Source organism: Rhinopithecus bieti, unplaced genomic scaffold (genome assembly GCF_001698545.2).
Source record: "Rhinopithecus bieti isolate Rb0 unplaced genomic scaffold, ASM169854v2 scaffold_56246, whole genome shotgun sequence".
Lineage (NCBI taxonomy): Eukaryota > Metazoa > Chordata > Mammalia > Primates > Cercopithecidae > Rhinopithecus > Rhinopithecus bieti.
The window spans coordinates 374,332-385,471 of record NW_016821943.1 but is presented as its reverse complement, the minus strand read 5'-3'; the positions used below and the strand labels follow the sequence as shown (position 1 = coordinate 385,471).

At 57.6% G+C, this 11,140-nt stretch overlaps 1 protein-coding gene across 2 annotated transcripts in view; it reads left to right on the top strand.

Annotated features, from left to right (window-relative positions):
* Positions 1-11,140, top strand: part of KIF1A (kinesin family member 1A) — a 108,445-nt gene continuing 97,305 nt past the window's right edge. For both annotated transcript variants that reach the window (XM_017860698.1, XM_017860697.1), the window contains exon 1: positions 1-102. The gene's annotated coding sequence lies outside the window, so the exon portion shown is untranslated. The remainder of the gene's footprint in view (positions 103-11,140) is intronic.

The following is an 11,140-nucleotide window of genomic DNA, read 5'->3' as shown; positions in this document are numbered from 1 at the left end:
CGTCACAGCTCAGAGCAGCCGGCGAGCGGCAGCAGCTCGGGGCTCCGGAGCCCGCGCCCATGCCAGTGCCCATGCGGGGCCGCCGCCAGTGACGCCGGAGAGGTAAGGCAGGCGCCCGCTCGGCCTCCCGCACCCCTCGCTCCGCATCTGCGCCCCGCAGCCCGTGCCCGCAGCCCGCACCTGCACCCACTGCGCCCAGGACGGGGAGCTCCGGCCCTGCGCCCTTGTTGCGACCCGAAGCGCGGGCACTGTGAGGCCCCTTCCCTTCCAGACCTTCCTCCATCTCCGCAGAGAACAATGGGGGACATTCAGGGGTGTCCGCCCTTCAGGTGCCGCTGGAAAAGGTCCCTTTGCCGCGATCTCAGCTGCAGCGGGCGGGGGTCGCCCTCTGGAGGGCTCACCCGGCCGGCGGGATCGGGATACCCCCGCCTTTCCCCGGCTGTTCCGCTCTCCTGGAGAGGAGCCACCTGCGGGGCTGCGGGAGGGGCTGCGCCCAGACGGCGGGGGAGGGGAGGGATGGAGAGCGGGGCTGAGGACGCGGATGCCGCACCTGGGAGGGTGCGCGGCTGCAGCGCTTCGGCCCGAGGGGAGAGCGCGCAGGGCTGCCGGGCGCGGGCAGCTGCTCGGTCCCCGGGGTGGGGGAGGGCGGATGCTGGAGCCTGGAGCAAAACAGGCAGGCGGGGCGGGGTCTGCGGCGCTGGGGCCTGGCCACCCGCTTCCTTGCCCCGCCGGGCTGTCCATCACTCCCTCCCACGCCAGAGACCCCCGCTCCCTTCCAGAAAGACCCAGCACTTGGGAGGGGCTGCCGGCAAGCACTGCCTGCGTCTCAGCCGCCAGCGCCCCTGTAACAGGTGTGGCCCGGCGGCGAGGGAGGGGCTGCGGGGCCGCCGGGTCTAGGGTGGTGGCGCGCCCCCGGCGCCCGGGCTCGGATGACATGAAGGAACAGTGGCCGCGAAGACCTTCGCACTCCCGCTTTAAGCTGCCCCTCACACCGACTCCCCGCAAACCAGCGGCCCAGCCCTCTCTCTGGGGAAGAGCCGGGCAGCATCCCCGCCGGGAGGGAGGGTCCGCAGGAGCGGGACGCTGGGCGCGAGTAGGTGGGGTTGGGGGGCCACTGCCGGCCGCAGGGGCGGGAGGGGGAGGGGAAGGAGGGAATGCCAAGTCATGGGGCCTGCTGGGCGCGAGCGCGACGTCGCCTGGCGCGGACCCGATGCGCGCCCACGTCCCCGGGAATAGGGACTTTCCCCCAGAGACTGGAGGACCCCCCTCCCCAAGCAGCGGCCCTTTCCAAGGGGTGCCTGCATTGCTGGGATTAAAGGCCTGCCAGGGCAAGCGGATTGGATCTTGCGGCTGCGGAGAGGAGGCGGTTCGGGGAGGCCCCTGCCGCGCAGGGCTGGTACTGGCCTCACCCTGGGGACGCACAGCGCGACACCGCGCTCGGCTCTGCGGGACACCCTGTCGCACTCAGGCTGGCGGGGCCTTTGCCAGGGAAGCCATGCCAGCACCCTTGTGGTCTGAGAAGGCAGCAGAGGGTTTGAAGGGAAGCCCTGGGGTCCACGTGGGGGTTGGGGCTGCACCTGCGGCGGCCATTTTGCAGGTGTGGTTGGCCACCAGCCTTAGCCAGGCTGTGGAGTGGGGCAGTCAGGAGTGGGGCAGGTGTGGAGCTTGCAGTGCAGGGTGTGAGATGGGCCAGGGCCAGGGCTCAGGTCTGCCCTTGCATTGAACACACACCGTCTATTTAGAGGGGTTCCTTGTTTGGTTGATGGGGTAGTTGGAGTCAAGACCCAGGAACCCTCTGGACCAGAGGGATGCTGTAAGGCAGCTGGCTGACGGGCCCAGCGTGGGGTCGGGGGAGGGCAGCCTTTACCTGGGGTGAAGTCTCGAGAGGGCGCTGGATCCGAGGCAGGGCCCAGATGAACAGCTTCACTCCGGCTGCAGATGGATCTGCAGGTGTCCTCCCCGGGCAGGTCCACAGGGTGGACAGAGGCTGGAATCAAGTGTCAAGGCAGGGTTCCCAGCCCAGACCTAGGGAGGTCCCTGTGGTGAGGGTCTGCAAGATGTCTGCTGTGTGCCAGCCCTGCTCCCAGCCAGATGCTGTCCCCCTGGATGCCTCCTTTCTCCCTTCCCCACTGGAATGTCCCACAGACTGCCCCGTCTGGGCTCCGGCTGGCCAGTCACAAACAGGTGGAGTCTGGAGTTCTGCCCCAAAGCCCAGGGCTGATGCTTGGCTGGACTGGGATTTAAACTGCGGCCACTGCCCGGCCGCCCAGCCTGTGCCCCGCAGTCCTCACTGATGTCATGACTGCTGACCTTGGGCCCACCATGTCCTTTGGGAGTAAGGTAGGGCAGTCCTCCTGTGGGATTTGTGGAGGGTGGAGGGGGAGATGTGGGCTACGTAGCCTCAGGAGGAGGCGCTGGAGGAGACTGAGGGCATCTCTTCAGGCCACTCAGCTGGGTCAGCCAAAGCCGGTGAGCTGGGTTAACGGGGGCAGGAGGGGAGACGTTCCAACAGAGCCCTGGTCCTACTGGTTTGGGGTCTATGGAGGGGCTACCAGCGTTAGGCTATTATGATTGATTGAGCCCTGCACATGCCCAGCTGGCCAATCCTGTCAGGCCTGAGACCATCCGTGCCCCTCTATCAGTGAGCTGGGAGGGGCCTGAGCTGCCACCATGGGTGGAGAGTGGTGGGGCCGGGGTCCCTGGGTGGCTGTGATTGGTAGGATGAGCGTGTGGTCATCTGCCTGCAGAGTCCAGGGACCTCTCTAGGACGTTGCCACTTTCAGTGTTCTTAGGCCCAAAAGATGTGGCTCACCACCCCCAATATGGGTGGCCAAAGGGGCTCAAGGTGTCACCTCCCACTGCCCATCACACACTCCATGCCCAGGAGCATCTCTGAGAACCCTGAGGGGCTTGGCTACACCCTGCCCCAAACCTGTCCATGGGTGGCCAGGGTACCCAGGGACACAGCCAGGCAGTGTGGGGCCTGTGTCCTTGCTGGGTTCTGCCCCTTAGGTGGTGGCCTCCGGCCACAGGCCCATCCCTGCCACAGGAGGATTTGGGATCCCAGAGCTTTGCATCCTAGTCCTTTGGCATGGCACCTGAGCAGAGACAGGGGCACAGTGGCCCCACCTGACAAAGGCAGCTTGCTCTTTAGCTCCTGAGCCCCACTGGGATCCCCACCCTCAGCCTGGCTGGCCTCTCGCCACCCCAGTGCCCCCACCCCCAGGGCCTCGAGAACCCGGGGAACAGCTGGCTGGGCTTGGCCCATGTGCTGCAGTTGGTAGTGCTGTGGGGCAGAGGGCACAGTCAAGGTCAGCAGTCAGTGGAGGCTGAGCCTCCTGACCTCCTGCTCCTCACCAGCCCATCCTGCCAGCTTCGGCCTCCTACAGGCCTAGCGAAGTGTAGAGATTGATCCGGATATGTGGATGTGGGACTTGGATGTGGGACTCAGAGGCTGGGGTTGCTGGAATCTGAGTAGGAGGGGCTGCTGCCTCTCTAAAGCCTCCTCACCCTGGATTTAATCTCCTAATCCCAGGCCTTGTGGTCTGGGCAGGCCCAGCCCTGGCTGCCACAGAGCCTGGGGATTCAGATGGCCTTTAGGGGTCCCTCCTGCTTGCCATCCCTGCCAGATTTCAGGATGCTCTGGAGTCTAGGGAGGGCAGGCCAGTGCCCAGCTATCCAGGCATCCTGGCGCTTATTCCTCACCCTTCCTCACAGCACCCTGGAGGGGGCCAGAGCAGTCACTTGGCCACACACACTCATAGTCACATGCATCCACTCGAACACACACTGATACACATGCACATACACGTACACATACATTGCACACACAGACACACACATGCACACACACATACATACATTCACACACAGAGACACTCATACGTACACACATGTTCATGCACACATGCACACACACACTCACACATGCATTCACACACAAACACACACAGACATACACACATGCTCATGCATGGCTGTATACACACATACATGCATGCAGACAGACAGACAGACAGACACACACACACACACACACACACACACACACACAGAGTCTCTGCATCCCTCGTCCCTGTCTTTGTTCTTGCCTGGGTTTCTTCTCTTGAATACTTTCTACTCAACCTCCACATTAGGTTTTAGGCCCCTCTCAAATGCTGCCTCTGCCGTGATGCCTGCTGTCACCCCTACCCCTCAGATTGGCACCCCCTCCACAACCATAGGTTTCCAGGGTTGGGGAAGAAGACGGGGAACACTGATTGGGTGTAGCCTCCACTGTGCACCTCATGTGCTTCCCTTTATCCCATGCCACTCCACACCGGAACAATGAGAACAGCACCACTTGGCTCCGACCCCACTGAGCCAGGTGGTGCTGTTTCCATTTTCCAGGTGTGGAGACTGAGGCTCCTGAGAAGCCCACGTGGCTTGTAAAGAGAGGACCTGGGACTCCGAGGACGGTAGCTCCTTTAGTACTTTCTGCTTGTTCCCCTGCTTTTCCCTCCACCCCCATTGTCCCTGACTTCTCCCACCCCCATGGGTGCCAGCACGGTGCCTCACACAGAGTGAGGACTCAGTGCTCTTCCATGGCTGAGCTGGTTGTTTTAGCCCAGGTATTGCATTTCCTGGTAGAGTCCAGGGTGAGCTTTGGCCACCCTCTCAGGGGTTGGGGTGTACTTGGGTCTCAGGGTCTCCTTTTCGGGGCCTACAGATTCCTGAGCGAGCCTGGCTGAGGACTGACAGGCATCCCCTATCCTCTGGGCCTCCCATGGGGCTCCTGAAATGCAGCTCTGGGGACAGGCATGGCCCTCGACTGCTCCTGCAGGGCCCCCTCCCTGAGGCTAGTAGTGCCAGGAGTACCCTCAAGGGGTTCCTGCCCCCACCTCAGCCCTGCCAGGAACCCTCAGATGGGCCTCAGTTTCCTTCTCCATCTGTCATCAGCTCAAGCCAGGATGGTGCAGGACAGGGCTGGGCTGGGCTGTCAGTGCTCAAGGTCCTGGGTCGGTGTGACTCCTGAGGGGCTGCTGTGGGGCTGGGGCGGAGTTGTACTCAGTTCTTGGTGTCATCTGGTCCCCACTCTCCTCCTGCTTCTGGGGCTGGGGCCCCACCATGGGTGTAGGTCCTTGGGGCCTGGGAGGGCTGCAGCTCTAGGACAAGCAGTGGCTGCAGTGGGCCAGGTGCAGACCAGAGGAGCACGCTTACGGCCCCACACCTTTTGCATCAGCTCTGTACTTAGGCAAGATGTTCTTGGTTGGTGTTTTATTTTCTCCAGCTCTTGGTTATCTTTATTTTATTTTATTTTATTTTATTTTAGAGACAGGGTCTCACTCTGTCACCCAGGTTGAAGTGCAGTGGTGCAGTCACAGCTCCCTGCAGCCTCAACCTCCTTGGGTTCAAGTGATCCTCCTATCTCAGCCTCCTGAGTAGCTGGGACTATGGGCATGTATCACCATGCCTGGCTAATTTTTTGTAGAGATGGGGTTTTGCCATATTGCCCAGGCAAGTGCTGAACTCCTAGGCTTAAGCAATCCTCCTGCTTTGACTCCACAAAGTCCCGGGATTGCAGGCATGAGTCCTGCCTTGACGCCACAAAGTCCCGGGATTGTAGGCATGAGTCCTGCCTTGACGCCACAAAGTGCTGGGATTGTAGGCATGAGCCACTGCGCCCAGGCTTTTTATTTTCTTGAATGGGTTTTTTCCCCTTTATGGCACCTCAACAAGTGGCCTCTGGCAGCTGCTTGCCATGTCTCCAGGATTGGAGTCTCTGTTTCTTGGACCCTAGAGCTGCTTGTTTCTTGGTTTCCTGTCTTGTTTTGCTGGAACACATCCTTGTGTGACTTCCTTGAAAGGGTGCATGAGTCTTTGGTGTGTGAGTATGTTTTTGCTGTGTCCTTGCTCTGGGTGGTAGTGTCTGGGGTGCTTCTGTTCCTAAGTAGTTTTCCTGGGAACTCTGAGGACAGGGTCACTGTGGCTTTCTGCATCAGGTCACTTATGAGCAGACTTTGTTGGCAACTCATCTTTTCTCCCTGGAAGCTTTTAGGATCCTGTCTTTTCCTTGGTGTTCTAACTCCATGTGGATGGGTGTAAGGGTGGGGTTCACATTTATTGGCACTTGGTGGACCCTTTACACAGAAGTCAGGGTCTCTTATTCTATTTGTTTGTAATTTCCTCCCTTTCATTTTTTTCTTTTACCCTGAATTCATGGGTTGATCTGTTTGGTTGCTTTTCTCTTGTATATTCTGTCTCTTTGTTTACATTCTAAAGTCCTTTGACTGCCTTTTCTAGAGGTTTTTTTTGAATCTTGAACTTCAGCTCTTACATTTTTCATCTCTAAAATCTTCGCTTTTCTAACTGTTCTGCCTCATAGCTTTCTGCCCTTGTTTTGAAAATGAGCATCTTCTTGAATCTCCCAGGTGTGTGGACAGAGGTTGTGCTCGGTTGTTTCGTGTCTGTTCCATGCTTTGCCTGTCCTTCCCACGGGGCCTGTTTTCTGCTGGCAGCTCTGGTCCTTCCCTTTGACACTCTGTTCTCACGCCCAGGGAAGGCCTTAGTTGGCCCATCACGCGTTAGGGAGGCTATTGGTGGGAGCGGCAGGGCTGCTGCTGCTCACCCCAGAGTGGTTCTGACCAGAGCTGGGGTGGGGTGTCCATAGCAGGCCCTGGCTTAGGTGAAGGGGTGGGGCTGGCTGCCAAGCTGCCCCTGCATATCAGAGTGAGGGGTGCTGCCTTCTCCATCTCACGAAAGGCTTCACTCCTGCTATGGAGAAAGCCATGCAGGTGCTCACCCAGGGGCTCTGGCAGTGACCACTCTCAGAGGGTGGGTGGCAAGACTAGGGGTACAGGCTTCCATGTTACTCTCACTTCTCACCTCTGCCTTCCACCGGGTGCTTGAGTTCCTGAGCCTGAGCCCCCTGCCCCTTCCCTGCCCTCTGCAAGTGGCACTCGGGGCTGAGGTCCCAGGAGATGCCTCTCCCATGCCCTTTGCAGTTGTGAGCTCTCTGGTGGGCTCTGGCCCTATCTCATGGGGTCTCAGAGTGACCAGTGTGCCTGGCAGTCATCGGACCTGGGGCTCCTTACTCTCCAGGGGTGGACAGGACACTCCTCTATGACCATTGGTTGTAATTCTAAGAAAAACTCGCTGTGGTTTTTTTCTCAAACTCTTCAAGAAGGATCAGTGTTTCAGGAAGTGGCCCATGCCGATGCTTTGTTCTGGGCTGGCCCTGCTGGGTGTGCACATGGTGGGCCACTGGTCTAACTGGGAGCAGGTGGATCCCTGACGTGAAGGAGGATCCCCAAGGTGAAGGTTGATCCTTGAGGTGAAGGTGGATCTTGAGGTGAAGGTGGATCCAGAGGTGAAGGCTGATCCCGGAGGTGAAGGTGGATCCCTGAGGTGAAGGTAGATCCCCAGGTGAAGGTGGATCCTGAAGTGAAGGTGGATCCCTGAGGTGAAGGTGGATCCTGAGGTGAAGGCAGATCCCTGAGGTGAAGATGGATCCCCAGTTGAAGGTGGATCCCTGAGGTGAAAGGTGGATCCCTGAGATGAAGGTGGATCCCCCAGGTGAAGGCAGATCTCTGAGATGAAGGTGGATCTCGAGGTGAAGGTGGATCCTGAGGTGAAGGCTGATCCAGGAGGTGAAGGTGGATCCCTGAGATGAAGGTGGATCCCCAGGTGAAGGTGGATCTCGAGGTGAAGGTGGATCCCGAGGTGAAGGCTGGATCCCCGAGGTGAAGGTGGATCCTGAGGTGAAGGCGGATCCCTGAGGTGAAGGTGGATCCCTGAGTGAAGGTGGATCCCCGAGGTGAAGGCAGATCCCTGAGGTGAAGGTGGATCCCGAGGTGAAGGTGGATCCTGAGGTGAAGGCTGATCCTGAGGTGAAGGTGGATCCCTGAGATGAAGGTGGATCCCCAGGTGAAGGTGGATCCTGAGGTGAAGGTAGATCCCCGAGATGAAGGTAGATCCCCAGGTGAAGGTGGATCCCCAGGTAAAGGTGGATTCCCAAGGTGGATCCCCAAGGTGAAGGCAGATCTCTGAGGTGAAGGTGGATCCCGAGGTGAAGGCAGATCCCTGAGATGAAGGCAGATCCTGAGGTGAAGGCAGATCCCTGAGATGAAGGCGGATCCTGAGGTGAAGGTAGATCCCCGAGATGAAGGTAGATCCCCAGGTGAAGGTGGATCCTGAGGTGAAGGCGGATCCCGAGGTGAAGGCGGATCCCTGAGGTGAAGGCGGATCCCCAAGGTGAAGGCAGATCCTGAGGTGAAGGCAGATCCCTGAGGTGAAGGTGGATCCCCAGGTAAAGGTAGATTCCCAAGGTGGATCCCCAAGGTGAAGGCAGATCCCCAAGGTGAAGGTAGATCCTGAGGTGAAGGCAGACCCAGAGGTGAAGGCTGTCTGGGCTCCATGTGGACACCTGTGCAATGCTTTGCAGTGTGGGTCTCCCCAGCAGCTGGGCAGGGAGTGCCTGTGCCAGGCTTGTGTCTACCCCTCACCATCACCCCATGCCTGGTCTTTCCTGGATGCTTCTTAAGCGGAGACACACTTTGTTGTCTGCCTTAGCGCCACCCCCATACCCCTTCCACAGGGACTTGGCTTTTCTGCCGATGCCCCCACCCCAGGGTGAGGCGGGAACTTGAAATGTGCCCAGAACCCCAAAGTAACAGGGGAGTTCCTCCAGGGCCACCCTGCCCTCTGTGCCTGCAGTGACTTGCGGGGCATGGCCCGGTGTGGCCCGGCGGGTCTTCTGCCCGTGTTTTTACCAAGTGAATGGATTCTGTTCCCCTCCACTCTGTCCCAGGGCCCCTGGCTCAGGGCTCATGGTCTCCCTTTCCGGGAGTCACCACAGCCGGCTGGCCACACACACATGAATGGCCGCCATCCCCCAGCCCTCTTTCCCTCTCCTGCCCATGGGCCATCTTCTCTGCCCACTTCCTGTGGATGCATCCTGGGTCTAGTCAGACCCTCAGACACCCATGGTGTTGCCTCTGTGTCCCCAGCGCAGACCCCACCCTGCCACCAGCAGCTTCTCAGCCTCTTCTTTTCCTCCAGGCAGTCATCCCAGCCCCTCTGGCTTCCTCCCTGCCACCCTTGAGCCTGTGCCCTCATCTCTGGCCACTCCAGCCAGTGTGACCTCACCCCACAGGACCAGTTCATGCTTCTTGTCTCTGATGACTTCCTGCCCCGCCTGTCCCAGAGGCTGCCCCTCTCTGTCTTTGAGGGGAGCTCACCCTTTCTCCTGGGCTCTGGCATGTGCTGTGTCCGGCACTGTGACCCGCAGCTCACCGCCTTCTCAGGGGTTCAGCTGCGTCAGACCCCCATCCTCAGCTCTGCATTCTGCCATCAGCCACGCCCACAGGCTCTGACAACCCTTGCCGCCTGGCTCCCTCTCAGATTGGCTGACAGAACAACTTCTTGAAGATAGTTACCTTTCTTTTCTTTTCTTTTCCTTTTTTTTTTTTTTTTTCTTTTGAGATGGAATCTCACTCTGTTGCCCAGGCTGGAGTGCAGTGACACAATCTCTACCCACTGCAACCTCTGCTTCCTGGGTTCAAGTGATTCTCCTGCCTCAGTCTCTCAAGTAGCTGGGATTGCAGGTGCCTGCCACCATGCCCGGCTAATTTTTGTATTTTTAGTAGAGATGGGGTTTCACCATGTTAGCCAGGGTGGTCACGAACTCCTGACCTCAAGTGATCTGCCCGCCTTGGCCTCCCAAAGTGCTGGGATTACAGGCATAAGCCACTGCAATCAGCCAATAGTTACATCTTTAAAAATTGTGTCATGTGGTAGCAAAAATATACAACAAAGAATACGGAATAATATTACAACTAACGGCCGCATGCCCATCAGCTTTCAAGACAAGGCATTTCCAACCTGCTCCCCAAGGGCAGCACTGGCAGAGGGCTCACAGCCACCTGGCATCTCGGCCGACCCACCTCACCCTGGGGAAGAAGAGGGACAGATGGGGCCTGGCGGGAGGGAGGTCCCTCCATGTCACCATGGCACACTGAGTGGCTTGGTGGCGTCCAGGCCCTCAGACCCCCTCCACGCCCATAACTGTGAATTTGGTGCTGATCGCTCCTGGAGTGTCATCGTCCGCCCCAAGTCTGTGGAGTGCTGCTTGTGTGTTTGAAACTTTGAGAGGGCTGCAGCCGACTCTGCATTCGTCTGCATCTTGGATGCTGGGCGTTTGGGCTGTCTCCATTCTTTTTGCATTGATAAATCATGCCGTATTTGGGTGTATTTCTCCCTGTGAATATGTACAACATCTACTTGCAGAGTTGCTGGGGCACATGGTCTGCAGCCCTCCAGATGTTACCATGTTATTTTCAAAGTGGTGGCACCTGTTCACTTCCAGGGTGAGCTTTAAAGCTCCTGTGGCCTCCTCCTGACAGCACTTGGTGTGCCCCACTTGAAAATGTTGTGATCTGGTGGATACAGTTTGAAAATATGGTTTCCGAATTACTATCATGGTTGAGTATCTTTTCATGTAGATTGCCAGTTCGTATCTTTTTGCCCATTTTCTTTTGTGATGTTTGAAATTTTTATTTTTCTCTGTCATCTATATATTCTGCATACAAATCCTTCATTGGATTGTATGTGTCGCAGATACCTTCTCCAGGTGGGTGGGGTTCTCATCACCGTTTTAGTGATATGCTTTGATACCCAGACCTTCCTTTTGGTGTTTTCTGTGGGTAAAGAAATCCTTTCGGCTGGGCATGGTGGCTCACACCTACCTGTAATCCCAGCGCTTTGGGAGGCTGAGGTGGGTGGATCACTTGAGGCCAGGAGCTTGAGATTAACCTGGCCAATGTGGCGAAACCCTATCTCTACCAAAATATGAAAATAAAATAAAATAGGTGTGGTGGTGTATGCCTGTAATCCGTTACTTGGATGGCTGAGGCACAAGAAACTTCTTTTTTTTTTTTTTTTTTAATGCTTTAAGTTCTAGGGCACATGTGCACAACGTGCAAGTTCATTCCATAGGTGTACATGTGCCATGTTGGTTGGCTGCACCCATCAACTCGTCATTTACATTAGGTATTTCTCTTGAATCCTGGTGGCAGAGGTTGCAGGGAGCCGAGATTGCACCACCACACTCCAGCCTGGGCAACAGAGCAAGACTGTCTCAAAAAAAAAAAAAAAAAAAAAA